At 43.0% G+C, this 13,480-nt stretch overlaps 1 long non-coding RNA gene and 1 pseudogene across 1 annotated transcript in view; both read left to right on the top strand.

The window, feature by feature from the left end:
- LOC144806399 (uncharacterized) overlaps window positions 1-13,480 on the top strand; it is a 113,429-nt gene that overhangs the window by 93,199 nt on the left and 6,750 nt on the right. Inside the window, exon 3 of the long non-coding RNA XR_013605794.1 lies at window positions 5,726-5,894. This is a non-coding gene — a long non-coding RNA (uncharacterized LOC144806399). The remainder of the gene's footprint in view (window positions 1-5,725; window positions 5,895-13,480) is intronic.
- Window positions 6,319-11,431, top strand: LOC144806394 (uncharacterized; annotated as a pseudogene).

The following is a 13,480-nucleotide window of genomic DNA, read 5'->3' as shown; positions in this document are numbered from 1 at the left end:
GTACGTCTCTCGGAGTCCCAGAGCTATGGTCCAACCCGGAAGTAGCGGCTCTAGGGCTTTCCAGAAAGGAACTTTCAAATCTGTTTTATAGCGCTATGCTTCAGAAAACCATCAACTCTATACGGGATGGATCCCTAACGAACAAATTTATTAAAATAAAAGACTCCTACAGTCCCGAATATGTACTAGACACCATGATGCCTGTGTCTGCTCGGAAGATTTTCATGCAATGGAGATACGGTTCTCTCCCCCTGAGGTCCATTACTAAATCCTGGGCTGGTAATTTGGAAACAGGGGAGTGCCCAGCATGCAAGTACAAACTGGAAAGCGATCTCCACGTGGTCTTGTTCTGCAGAGCTTATAGCAGAATTAGAAGATACTGTTTGGTCCCTTATCTGAGGAATTTGGGCTTTCGCACCTATGCCCCGGCCTACAGAGTCCTAAAGACTGACTTATCGGCACCAACTGTGTTCGCAATGGCGAAATTCTTGACGGCAATGTGGCGTTTACGTGCAATAACTCTCAGGAACTCTAAAGCTTTATGAATATCTTCCCCTTCTTTTTTACTAATTAAAATACATTTCCTAGTAATCTGATTGTAATTATAAGTGGGGGGTATTCTTTTTATAATATTTTTTATAATGCTTTTAATGATGAAAATCGTTTGTATATCTTTTATGATCTTTTTACGATCGAAATAAAGATTACTTGAAAACAAATAAAACCGTGATAGCTGTTCAGTAAATAATGCACAGGCACAGGCGGTGTGATCAGCGCTACGATACCAGCAGCAAGTAGCAAGGGGAGCGACCTCCTTCGGGGATCTCGGGATGGTCACAGCGCTACGAGCGCTGGGACGGGCAGGATAAACACAGTGGGAGGGAGGATGATCTTGGAGGCGGGGAGCGGGGCGGAGAGCCGGGCTGGGGGTCGTCGCAACAACAACAAGATGGCTGCAAGCCAATATGCGAGCGCGATGAGTTACGGCACAACACAGGCAGCAAAATTAATATTTAAATCTTAAACAGTGCTCTTAGTCGGGGCTCTGGCACAAGCAGCGCGAGCAGCTCCAAAATAATCAATTTCCAACAATTAGAGGCACAAGCAGCGCAAAAATAGCCAATTTCCAGCAATTAGAGGCACAAGCAGCGCGAGCAGCGCTAGTTACATAAAACCGTGATAGCTGTTCAGTAAATAAGGCACAGGCACAGGCGGTGTGATCAGCGCTACGATACCAGCAGCAAGCAGCAAGGGGAGCGACCTCCTTCGGGGATCTCGGGATGGTCACCTGTTTACAATGTACTTATGGCTTACTATGCACAGTTCTCGAATTACTGCTATCTACTCTGATTCAAGCATGTGAATCTATGAAAGATACCCCAATACTGGAGAAGAACATAAGTTACTTACCTGAAAACTGTGCTTCTCCAGTATTGATATCTTTCATAGATTCACATGTGACTCACCCACCTCCCCTCAGAGGCTCCGCTCTTCTCCTTGGCTCCTATGCCACACTTGTGCTAAAAAATTGGAGAGTCTGAGCCTCTGAGGAGAAGGTTCCAGAGGGTGCTGTCGCCTGATTGGCTGGAGTTTGGGCCATATCTAATGACTTGGATCTGCCTGTCACCCTCACTCTGTCTGTCTGTCGCCCTCACTCTGTCTGTCTGTCGCCCTCACTCTGTCTGTCTGTCGCCCTACCACAGCATCACTCAGGGGCACCACAACATCACTATGCGCTACCACAGCATCACTGAAACGCCACAGCATCACTCAGCGCCACCAAAACATCACTATGCGCTACCACAGCATCACTATGCGCTACCACATCATCACTATGCGCTACCACATCATCACTATGCGCTACCACATCATCACTATGCGCTACCACATCATCACTATGCGCTACCACATCATCACTATGCGCTACCACATCATCACTATGCGCTGCCACAGCATCACTCAGCGCCGCCACAGCATCACTCATCGCCGCCACAGCATCACTCAGCGCCACCAAAACATCACTCCGCGCCACCACAGCGTCAATCTGTGCAACAATTCAACAACAACTAGTTCAAATATGTTCTCTCAATGTTTCAAGCTTTATTACAAATGTCACAAAAAGATGTTAATATTTCACTTCTGTTCTTGGATTTTCGTCACAATAAAATACACTGAACATAATCTTCACAAAAGTTATTTACAAAAGTTTAAGCAATTGCCATTAGAAATTACAATAACTTTTACTTAAGTATTAATTATTTAAAAAAATTAAAAGCCATTGTTATTTGTAATATCAATAATCTAAGTCACGTAAATACAACACATATCGCATTACAAATGCTATAGGTGTCACATTTGCAACACATAAATAAAAAATGTGTCATTTACAATACCAATAGCTCAAACTTTCCTAATGCAAGACCTATTGCATTGCAAATGTTTGTTATAATTACAAGGGTGTGACAACACCACATAACACCGCATAAGCAACAATTGCAGATTAAACCACAGGGTTCAAATAAACCCCCACACACACCGTAAGATTAAACCTGTACTAAACACACACGCCTCAATAACAGGTACATCATGGAAAAACTGATGCACATAATGAAGTGGACCTAGAGATACATGCATTGCACAGACAAGATAAAGGTCTTAATTTAGAGTTTGGTGAGCAGAGTACTCCTTCACAAGCGTGGTGAAGTACCCTGTCCAACAAACGGATGGTCTGCCTGTAAATACATCGGATGACCATTACTTTTTAGATCAAGCAGTCTGATGTATTTTTCTCCTATTCATGACCACCAGGGAATACCTGGCAGTCGTGATGAGTATTTGTTTTTAAATGAATCCCACTTCCTGGGAGTAAATTAATCCGGGAGAAAGTTCCAAGGGTGTGAGGGTGATTAGTTATTGGTTTTTAAAAACAAACTCCAGCTTTGGAAGCTTGTTTTTTAAAAACACAAAAGTTGGTGAATGGCCACCTGAAACATCCCCAAGGGATCCAGAGAATTGTAGATCAACTTCCTATAGATGGTTGAGATTGCTTTTTCAGTCAGGGGATTAGTTAGCAGCTGGTCCTCCAGTGGGGATGCATCAGGCAACTTCCCCCGCTTCCCAGATATTACCTTGCAGAGCGTGACCCACCTGCAAATGTCAGAACCGTTTTTAGTTGCATAATTGATACCAACCGGACCATCGAGTTGCACCTCCACCAGCGAATGGTCTGAGATTCCCCCTGCTATGTGCGTAGCGGCCCTAAAGTCATCTTTATGGACAGTCCGGGTGAAAAGATAGTGCAGGCATACCAGACTACCATGTGCTGCAGACAGGTGCGTCCAGTTCTGATACCCTCTTGCGCTCTAGGGGCATTTAGTAGTATCAAGAATATAGTATAGGGTCAGTTCTGTCACTCCAGTCACCCCAATGCGTGTATGCTCTGTCTTAAGTGTCTTACCCTTTCACAGGATGAGTCAGTCTTTTCTGGGTCTCTTTCCTGTTTCCCGACATTTGAATGGCACGCCCGAAGACTCGAGAGAGCAGTGACCCACCAGCAGGCTTTTGTGGAGCGCTTTTGTCCTGGATATAGTGCTGCATTCAGTAGGGCACCCACTCTCTTTTCTTTGCAGTTGCCTGAAGATCAGCAGTCCCAAGGTAGCAGTCACACCTGGCCTGTCTGTAAGTGCAGCCTACTCTGGAGGCCTGACCAGCAGCAATTGAGCCCTCATTGTGGCCGGCTGGACCACAGGTGTAAGCTCAGACAGGGTGTTCGACACTGGAGTAGTTGTAGTCCCTCATGGACCTCTGACACAGAGTAGTCAGAAATTCAGCAGCTAAAAGCCCAACACAGGCTCTCCAGGAAATCAGTAGATTCAGACTCTGTTGTGTTAGGAATTTGGCAAATGCAACCTTAAATGGGCCTGTTGGCAGCACACAATCGTCCTACTGGGCCTCAACAATCATGTTGTCGTAGAGTTTTATTTTCTGCCTTGAACTGTTGGGAGAGTCTTGGCATCCCTCAGACTAGCTGGTTTGCTGGATGGCCTGCCGGCTCGCCCTACAGATAACGAGGATGTGTCGGACCTTGCTTTTTCCAGGCAAGCCTTGTCCTCCTGCTGGATAGTGAAGCTCCCTTCCCTTTCTTACCAGACAGGCAGGCTTCTAGGCAGACTTCTAGGCTCTTCAGGACAGTTACACAGCTTCTTCATTAAGTAATTCAGCTTACAGGTGATGTCCCTTCAACTTAGATAGACTGTCAGGCTGACACCATCCCTGGTGTCACAGCAGGCACCTGCGTACTTTGTAGAGCACATTATTCCTTGGTAACAGAGGACTTTGAACTCTGGTATAAATGAGGGATAGATGGTCCCACTTGTATACACAACTGGCAGGCAGGAGATGGTGTTTACTCTGTCGCACTCTCACATTGCATTTATGCTACGCACACCAAAACCCTAAACATGCACTTGATGTTATCGCAAAGTCTGGGCACAGGTATAGAAATGGAGCATTATATGGGTGTGTCAGTAGAAAGCCACTCCACTGACCATGATGCAAAGATCTAATCAGGCTATTGATCCTTACAACAGGGTGCATTGCCACCACCGCTCTAGCTGTTAAACCCATGACAGTCCTCTGCCTTAAATGAGGGCACACTTGGTGTGACCCTCCAGGTCACAGGACCGGTCCAAGATCTCTCATAGTCCCTTGTTACAAGTTGCACAGTACTGGGGTGGCAGAAAAATCTCATGTAATTGTTTTGTGGTAGATTTATCCCAGTAACGTGCAGTTACAAGTTTGACGCCATGTACTGGGGAGTTGCCACGAGGAACAGATTCTTCTGCCTGTCAAACCACATGCCATTCACTATTCTTTAGTGTTTTTCTGCTTTTATTTACCACTTGTTTGAAGCAGGTGGTATATATGTGCATGTGGTTGGTTGGGGGGGGGGGAGATGGGTGAAGCAGGGGAGGGAAGGGTAAAGAAATGTCTAACAAAGGGAAGAATTGTGTGTTTCCCCCAGTTTGTAAAACAACCAGCATAAGTCTTGGCTGCTTCTGCTGCACCCAGAGTCTTGTGCGTCTTTTCAGTCTAATTTTTCTGTCTGGACAAAAATGGTGTCCTGTTTTTCTGCAACCGGTAAATCCAGGTGCAGAAAACCCTAACAACTGATAATCAGGTGGAATAAAATGAGTACTTGAAAGTACTCCTTAATTTCATTGCCCTTGATTCATACTCTGGACCATAGTTGAGGGATATGTCTAGGCATAGTCCTCGCAATACACAATAGATTTGTGTGCGGCAGAGGCCAAACTCAAAAGTCAGGATATCAGATACAAGAAGGTGGCAACTCAGGGCAGGGGAAAACGCCTGTTGTCCATGGAGGGGAAATTCCCGTCCCAGAAATCTACATTAAAAATTAATTAATAGTATCCTTTTTTAAATATCTGTTTGGTGCCAGTGCATATGACTTTAATTTCTGCCTTTGGGATTCAATGTTACAAGTCCATAGGGTGCATGTATCCTTTGTGAGCTTAATAAAATGTTGAAAATTCTATAAATCCTCACTCCTACATCCAAGTACTCTCAGGCTACTATTCTACACTCTGATCTGTTTGAAAAACAGCTCAACATTTTCAAAATTCTGCAACTCTGCATTGATTTGGCTTGTAAATTATATTTTTGGAAATTTTCAAGTATTAACTATTTAATTTGAATACTATAGGTGATTGAAATTACTGACGAAGAAAGCAAGATTTAGCACCAGGCAACTGAAGTCAGTGCCATAAGAAGGATTATTTTGAAAAACTGAAGGACATCTAGCATTCTACGTTTAAACAATTTCCAAATTCTAGGTGTGGCGAGGAAGTGGGAGACGAGGAAAGTACTATACTGTAAGTGAAGTCTCTAATTTAGCATTTCATTAACCCAGAGCAAAGCCATATCTGTGCACAGAATAACCTTCATCTAAAACATCATGTAATTCCAGAGAGGAAGCACGCACTGCATAAAAGAAAGTTATAACAAAAAGTTTCTTCTGCAGACCATCAAAGAAAAGACGCTGAGAGAAGACTCCGAAGCTGACACGTTAACAACCAAAAGATTGGAAAATCACCTTTGTTCAACAACCGTTTTTATCCAGTTACACAAGTTAGAGACTATCTGCCTCTGGGTAGAAAACCACGACCCACTCTGCTGACTCTTGCGAAAACCTTAAAAATTCACCACTTTGTGTTCATGACCATCTCAGATTGTTTCCTTTTTATTGTGTACTGTTCTGTAATTCTATGTAAATCACCTCAACATTATCTGGTGTGCATGAGGGATATGTAAAACTGTTAAAGATAAAAATGTATTAAATGCGCACAGTTGCGCTATAGGTAATGTAAATAAATCCTCGTCTTCAGAACTACAAATCTTAACCTTACACCAAACATAGAAAGGGTAAAAGGAACTGATGTTCTGGGACTAATGATCCACAATGGTACTGTGCATGTTCTAACGCCCTCAGTTACTGCCATTACATCAGTGCAAAAAGGTACTTATCAGTTTAATCATTAAATATCAGACTAACACCTTATCACTGCATTGCTAAGAACCTATACAAATAGATTTGAGAAAAACTTCAGTCACAAAATAAGTTGCTGTCGGAGAGGCTATAACCTAAAGACTATTATCTGCTAGAAACATTTCAACATGTGTTAAAGGGCTGCTTCCAGACATATTTTGCTCAATGCAAGTGTTAAGAAGATTACACACAATTTCTTTTAGAGATAAATGCTGAACATTATCTAAACAAGCCCAACTCTAAAATCGGGTTCACTCTTACCGTGGCATATAAGCAAGAGAAAACTAAACATAGAGATATTAACTCTAGGAATACACCTTATAAAAACACGGACTGTGAGAACAAATTCAGTGTTCAAAACTGCCTCAATCAAGGTAAAATAACCTAAGTTGGGGTAAAAAAGTTACATGTGCCAAAAAAGATACAGCCCTAAATCTTATCTCACAGAATTTGACAGAATGCACACTGGGGGAAACCACTCTCAGTGCAATGTATGCCAAAAAAGTTTCAGGCGTAAATCTTATCTCACTGAACATATAAGAATCCACACTGGGGAAAACCCTTATCAGTGCTCTGAATGCCAGAAATGTTTCAGTGTAAAAAGTAGTCTCACACGGCACATAAGAATCCACACTGGGGAAAAGCCTTATCAGTGCCATGAATGCCAGAAATGTTTCAGTGAAAAAAGCGTTCTCAGTCAGCATATAAGAACCCACACTGGGGAAAAACCTTATCAGTGCACTGAATGCCATAAATGTTTCAGTGATAAAAGCGTTCTCAGTCACCATACAAGAACCCACACTGGGGAAAAACCTTATCAGTGATCTGAATGCCAGAAATGTTTCAGTGAAAAACGCGAACTCACGGTGCATATAAAAACCCACACTGGGGAAAAACCTTTTCAGTGCTCTGAATGCCAGAAAAATTTCCAAAACAAAGGAAGTCTTTCTCAACATACAATAACCCACACAGGGAAAAAAACGTATCCATGCTCTGAATGTCAGAAATGTTTCAGTTACAAAAGCAGTCTCAATCAGCATATGAGAACCCACACTGGGGAAAAACCTTATCAGTGCTCTGAATGCCCAAAAGATTTCAAACTTAAATCACTTCTAACTGCACATGTGAGATTCCACACTGGGGAAAAACCTTATCAGTGCTCTGATTGCCAGAAATGTTTCCGTGAAAAAATAGGACTCACTCAACATATACCAACCCACACTGGGGAAAAACCTTACCAGTGCTCTGAATGCCACAAATGTTTCAGTGTAAAATGCAATCTCACTCAGCATATAAGAACCCACACTGGGGAAAAACCTTATCAGTGCTCTGAATGCCAGAAATGTTTCAGTGAAAAAATCAGACTCACTCAGCATATAAGAACCCACACTGGGGAAAAACCTTATCAGTGCTCTGAATGCCACAAATGTTTCAGTAAAAAAAGCAGTCTCACTCTGCATATAAGATTCCACACTGGGGAAAAGCCTTATCAGTGCTCTGAATGCCACAAATATTTCAGTGAAAAAAGCGGTCTCAGTCAGAATATAAGAACCCACACTGGGGAAAAACCTTATCAGTGCTCTGAATGCCACAAATGTTTCAGTGAAAAAAGCAGTCTCACTCAGCATATAAGAACCCACACTGGGGAAAAACCTTATCAGTGCTCTGAATGCCACAAATGTTTCAGTGAAAAAAGCAGTCTCACTCAGCATATAAGAATCCACACTGGGGAAAAGGCTTATCAGTGCTCTGAATGCCAGAAATGTTTCAGTGAAAAAAGCAATCTCACTCAGCATATAAGAATCCACACTGGGGAAAAACCTTATCAGTGCTCCGAATGCCTAAAATGTTTCAGCCGTAAATCTCATCTCACTGGACATGTGAGAATCCACACTGGTGAATAAAATTATCAGTGCTCTAAAGGTCAGTAAAGATTCAGAGGTAGTGATGGTTACATGCACCATAAGAAAAGACACCATCAAAATAATTCAGTGCTCAGAACGCCAGAAAAACATCAATTTTATACGTAATCTCACTCTACATGAGCAGACGCACACACGGGAAAAACATTACCAACGCTGTGAATGCCAGAAATTCCTATTTGACAGGCACAGCCTCACTAACCAAAAGTAGTCTCACACGGCACATAAGAATCCACACTGGAGAAAAGCCTTATCAGTGCTCTGAATGCCAGAAATGTTTCAGTGAAAAACGCGAACTCACGGTGCATATAAAAACCCACACTGGGGAAAAACCTTTTCAGTGCTCTGAATGCCAGAAAAATTTCCAAAACAAAGGAAGTCTTTCTCAACATACAATAACCCACACAGGGAAAAAACCTTATCCATGCTCTGAATGTCAGAAATGTTTCAGTTACAAAAGCAGTCTCAATCAGCATATGAGAACCCACACTGGGGAAAAACCTTATCAGTGCTCTGAATGCCCAAAAGATTTCAAACTTAAATCACTTCTAACTGCACATGTGAGATTCCACACTGGGGAAAAACCTCATCAGTGCTCTGATTGCCAGAAATGTTTCAACGACAAAATAGGTCTCACTCAACATATACCAACCAGCACTGGGGAAAAACTCCATACTGATGAAAACCTTATGAGTGCTCTGAATGCCAGAAAAGCTCCAGAGAAAAAACGCTATCTCACCATGAGAAACTCCACACTGAAGAAAATCCTTATGTCATAAAAGGTTGAATCTGAAAGACAGTGTCATGCTTCATGAGAGATCCCACTCTGGGGAAAAACCTTATGAGTGCTCGAAATGCAAGCAACGTTTTGGTTACAAATTACTTCTCACTTGTCATGAGCGAACTCACATGGGAGAAAAAAACCTTATGTGTGTTCTGAATGTCAGATAAGGTTTAGTCTTGAATACAATGTCATTTCACATGAGAGAATTCACACTGGACTAAAGCCTTATACAGGAGGGGAAAGCCAGAAACGTTATACTCAGAAAGGAGACCTCACTAAACATGAGAAATGCATCCACACCAGGTGAAAAGTAAGGCGTATCCTGAGTTGTAGAAAAGCTTCTAACAACCTGATTTTACATGAGAGAGCACATATTGAAGTTGCAATAGGATTCATCAAGAAACTCTTGCAGGATAACTTAGGCTGCCCGCATGCAACCTCCAAAGAAATCTCAGGCCTTGAAGTTTTTTTAATTGCAACAAAATCCACAATTTGAGTATCTGAAAGTTACAAAACTCTCAAGGTCTTTACTTTACACAGAGAAGTGTTAGTGCTTGCAAAAATCAACTAATTGCCAAAAAAATAACAATATTGATGTCTTAAATTTTACTCCACCCAAAAGGCTTCTACTCACCCTTGTTTCTTAACATATGACTGATATCTATATTTTCATGATAAGATTAAGCATAGGTAGAGTTCCTCAATGAAGAAATCCCGCAGAGTGACAAAAAAACTCTGGCGCTCTACTCGGAGTCCCGCGAGCAGCGGAGTGCGTTAGGGTCATGCCCTTCTTGGTGATTTTGATCCAGGGGTGTTTGTCCCGCCCTGTAAAAATAATCGCGAAAGGCACCATGTGCAGCACAAGAGGGTGCAGTTGCTTCTACTCGAGCTGCAGCTTTGTCAATGTGATGGAAGGTTTCTCAATGCGAGTGGTTGTGACCTGCCGCGCCCACTTGCATTGAGAAATCCGACGACCAACTTTGAGAAATCTCGCCAGGAGGTTAATTTTGCTCGCCAACTAGACCTTGGCGAGCGCGAGCAAGGCAAAAATCTCATCAGGTGGTGGATTTTCCTTGCTCCAGGACATGACGTTGAAGAGCGTGAGCATTGAAAAAAACCTTGCTATGCTCCATGGAGCAGAGTTTTTAGGAACTCTACGAGCTCCGCTGAGTTCACCACCCAGAATTAGATAATATACAACAGCAGGAAAACATAACAAACCAGTTCATTGCCTTCGGTAACGCTCTTTCTGGTGGATACTCCTTTACCTGCAGATTCCTTACCGTGTGAATATTCCCCACACACCAGACTGGATCCTCAAACTTTAAAGCAGTCCTGCTGCATGCAGTAGGAGACATCATGCAGCTCAGTGTCGACATCATTCTGCTCCAGAAGTGACAAGCGTAGACGCATGGAAGCACTTCCCATGCGCACTGTGTACAACTACAGAGGCCTATGAGTTTATTATCTCACAGGTCTGTATCACATATGCAGACCCTGGACAGATATTAATTCACAATTTTTATCATGATTAGAATTCAGATGAGGCCTTTTCATTTCCAAAAATTCTAATTGTATTCTCATCAGCAAGTGTATATATAAAGTGTTGAGTGATGACTGCGCAGTGCTCAAGATGAAAGTGATATGATGATAAAACCGTCCGATCCACATTTTGTACACAAAAACAGGGCTGAAAATACTTTCGTACAATACAAGTTATGCAAAGGCGATTCTTAGAAGACATCATTTATATAAAATAGTCCCTGTATAGTCAATGTTTCGACCGTTCCAGTTAATTACCGTGGTCTCATCAGGACGGTAGATCGCCGCCTCTCCAATATGCTTCTCAACTATATTCAATACAACCCAGTAAGGATTCTTCTGTATCTCTAGGCAGCGTACCTGGGAGGAACTCACATTCAACTAAGCAGTTCCAGCGCCCGTTCGTCGGACCAAACAACTGCAGCAGGTGAATCCTCGGCTCGCTGTCAAACAAGTTCAAGTGTGACACTTCCTAATGAGGCCATCGTCATTGACTGTCTTGTCTGTGAGAAGCTGCACCAGCCCTCCTGTGATGGTGGGCCGGAAGACCTTCACCGCCAAATGAAATGCTCGCAACTCCAACAGCTTGTTGTGGAGTTGGGTCTCTGCCGGTGATGAGGGTTCCCTAGTCTCTGTCTCCCATATGGCCTTCCCAACCCAGAAGTGATACATCCGTCACCACTGTTAAGTCTGGGTGGAATAGGGAGAGAGGTCTGCCACTGGCATGATCTAATTCACTGGAGAACATGTTGGATTCTGCCTACAATAGGGTGAGTCAGCGTCTGGAAGGACACAAACAGGTTTTGCAGCTGCACCAGTTGTATAGGCAGGTCACTCAGTGGCAGGATGTCCTGGACGTTGCCTTTATGTGCCATGGCCATGAAAGAACTGGGAGACCTGTTGGGTTTGCAGCAGGGTCTGGCGCTGGCAGTGTTGAAAAACCCCACTGTAGCCAAAAGGGGATGAGATTTGTGATGAAATTGCGTGGCGGAGGGAGACAAGCAGTAAGGAGGCGCACTGATTGTATACCCCCCACCTGACAGGATGGTGACAGACCCCAACCACCTGCAGGGGAAACTTGCCACCTCATCTCATAGCTGCCAGGTGCTTTACTATGTAAGCAGAATGGTGGTTTACACCCGCGCTTACGTTGGGGCACCACATGTTTTTTCCAGCATAATTTGGTGTACTCCCCCTGTGTGGGATGACAGCACCCGCCGAAGACTGCACCATTGTGTAGTCTGGGACAGTGCACCTTCCATGTAATTCTGAACTGGGTCTTTAAATATGGTAAATTTTCTGTGCCTATTTAATTCAGGTATACAAAGAATGTGGTACTACTTGTATACTAGGGTAGGTCAAGGAAGATTGAATTTCTAAGGTGGCGGAAATGTTTTTGTCAAAGTGCTTTATTCCCTAAACACCCTCCCGCACCCTGAACATAATGAGATTACGTAAATTACACCTCTGTGTGCCTAATGCTGCAGTTTGCATTTCAAGACCAGTGATTAATGTGGCTTTATTAAGTTCAAAGCCATTAGGCGTTCCCGACCTGTGTGATCGAGCTGCATTTGTACATAGGCCTTCCTATATTATGAGATTTATTCCTGCTTCAGTCTTTAATTGCGATGAATACTGTAATACCCAGGCATGAAGTCATCGTCGAGCTGTTTAAATAATCCATCTGTCTTTCCACCTCCTCCCCTCTGCATCCTTAACCAGTGGCCTAGCCAGTGTGCCCTGGGCCTCAAGGTAAGAAAGGAAATGTGACCCCTGCCCTCTGTTTGGATTGTAGAAAACAGCAATAATCATTGTTCTGTGGGCCCCTCAGGCCTCTGTTTGAACTGTGACAAACAGCAGTTATCAGGGTTCAGTGGGCCTTTAAGGCATCTGGGACCTGGTGCCACCGCACCTGCTGCTCTAATAGGAAGCTAAGCCCCTGCCCTTACCAGCTTTTATTCTAGCCCAACTGGAGAACCGAAACAGCCAAGTACTGATCTGGCCATATCTGCAGGCATGCAGCCTGCCTCTTCCACTGAAGGGATTTAGGTCGCATGAAAGCTGCATGCGGGAAACAACTATTTTCTGAGGCAAAGTCAACCAACACCTCGTCTGTTCCAACCTGAATCCGTTTAAAACCAGGGACGAAAAACAGTTCATCGTCATCCCTTACTTATCAGAAGGGTAAAATAGATTCATCTAACATTACAGTGTACCACATAAAAAAATGTGATTCTGTGTACAAATTAGAACTAGCATGCATATAGAAAGGGGAGCCTGTGGCCAAAATAGCCATTTTCCCTACCCATACTTTTAACACAGCTTATCCAAAAATGCTAATTACATTGTCATCCGGAAATAGTCATTAGCGCCTACTCATAAGCAAATGCCACTTAGAATTGTCTTTCACTTCAAGCTTTCAAAAGTAAATTGATTTAAAAGCAGTATTGAATTTTTTGACATTATGTACTTTTACCAAAATTAAGAGCATCAATTTTATGACTCACCATAGAAAAAAGGAGTTGTTTATATATACTAAACCTCCAGAAACGTTCGATTAACCAGTTACAAAGTCACGTCTAGCTTAGTTAGTTTATAGTCTTCTTTTTTGTTAATAGAAATTATTTTACATTGTTGCTGGATCTGCATGACTAAACACTTATA

The sequence above is a fragment of the Lissotriton helveticus genome (assembly GCF_964261635.1).
Source record: "Lissotriton helveticus chromosome 1_1 unlocalized genomic scaffold, aLisHel1.1 SUPER_1_unloc_7, whole genome shotgun sequence".
Classification (NCBI taxonomy): Eukaryota; Metazoa; Chordata; class Amphibia; order Caudata; family Salamandridae; genus Lissotriton; species Lissotriton helveticus.
The sequence above is the reverse complement of the archived record's forward strand: the minus strand, read 5'-3'. Positions and strand labels throughout refer to the sequence as shown.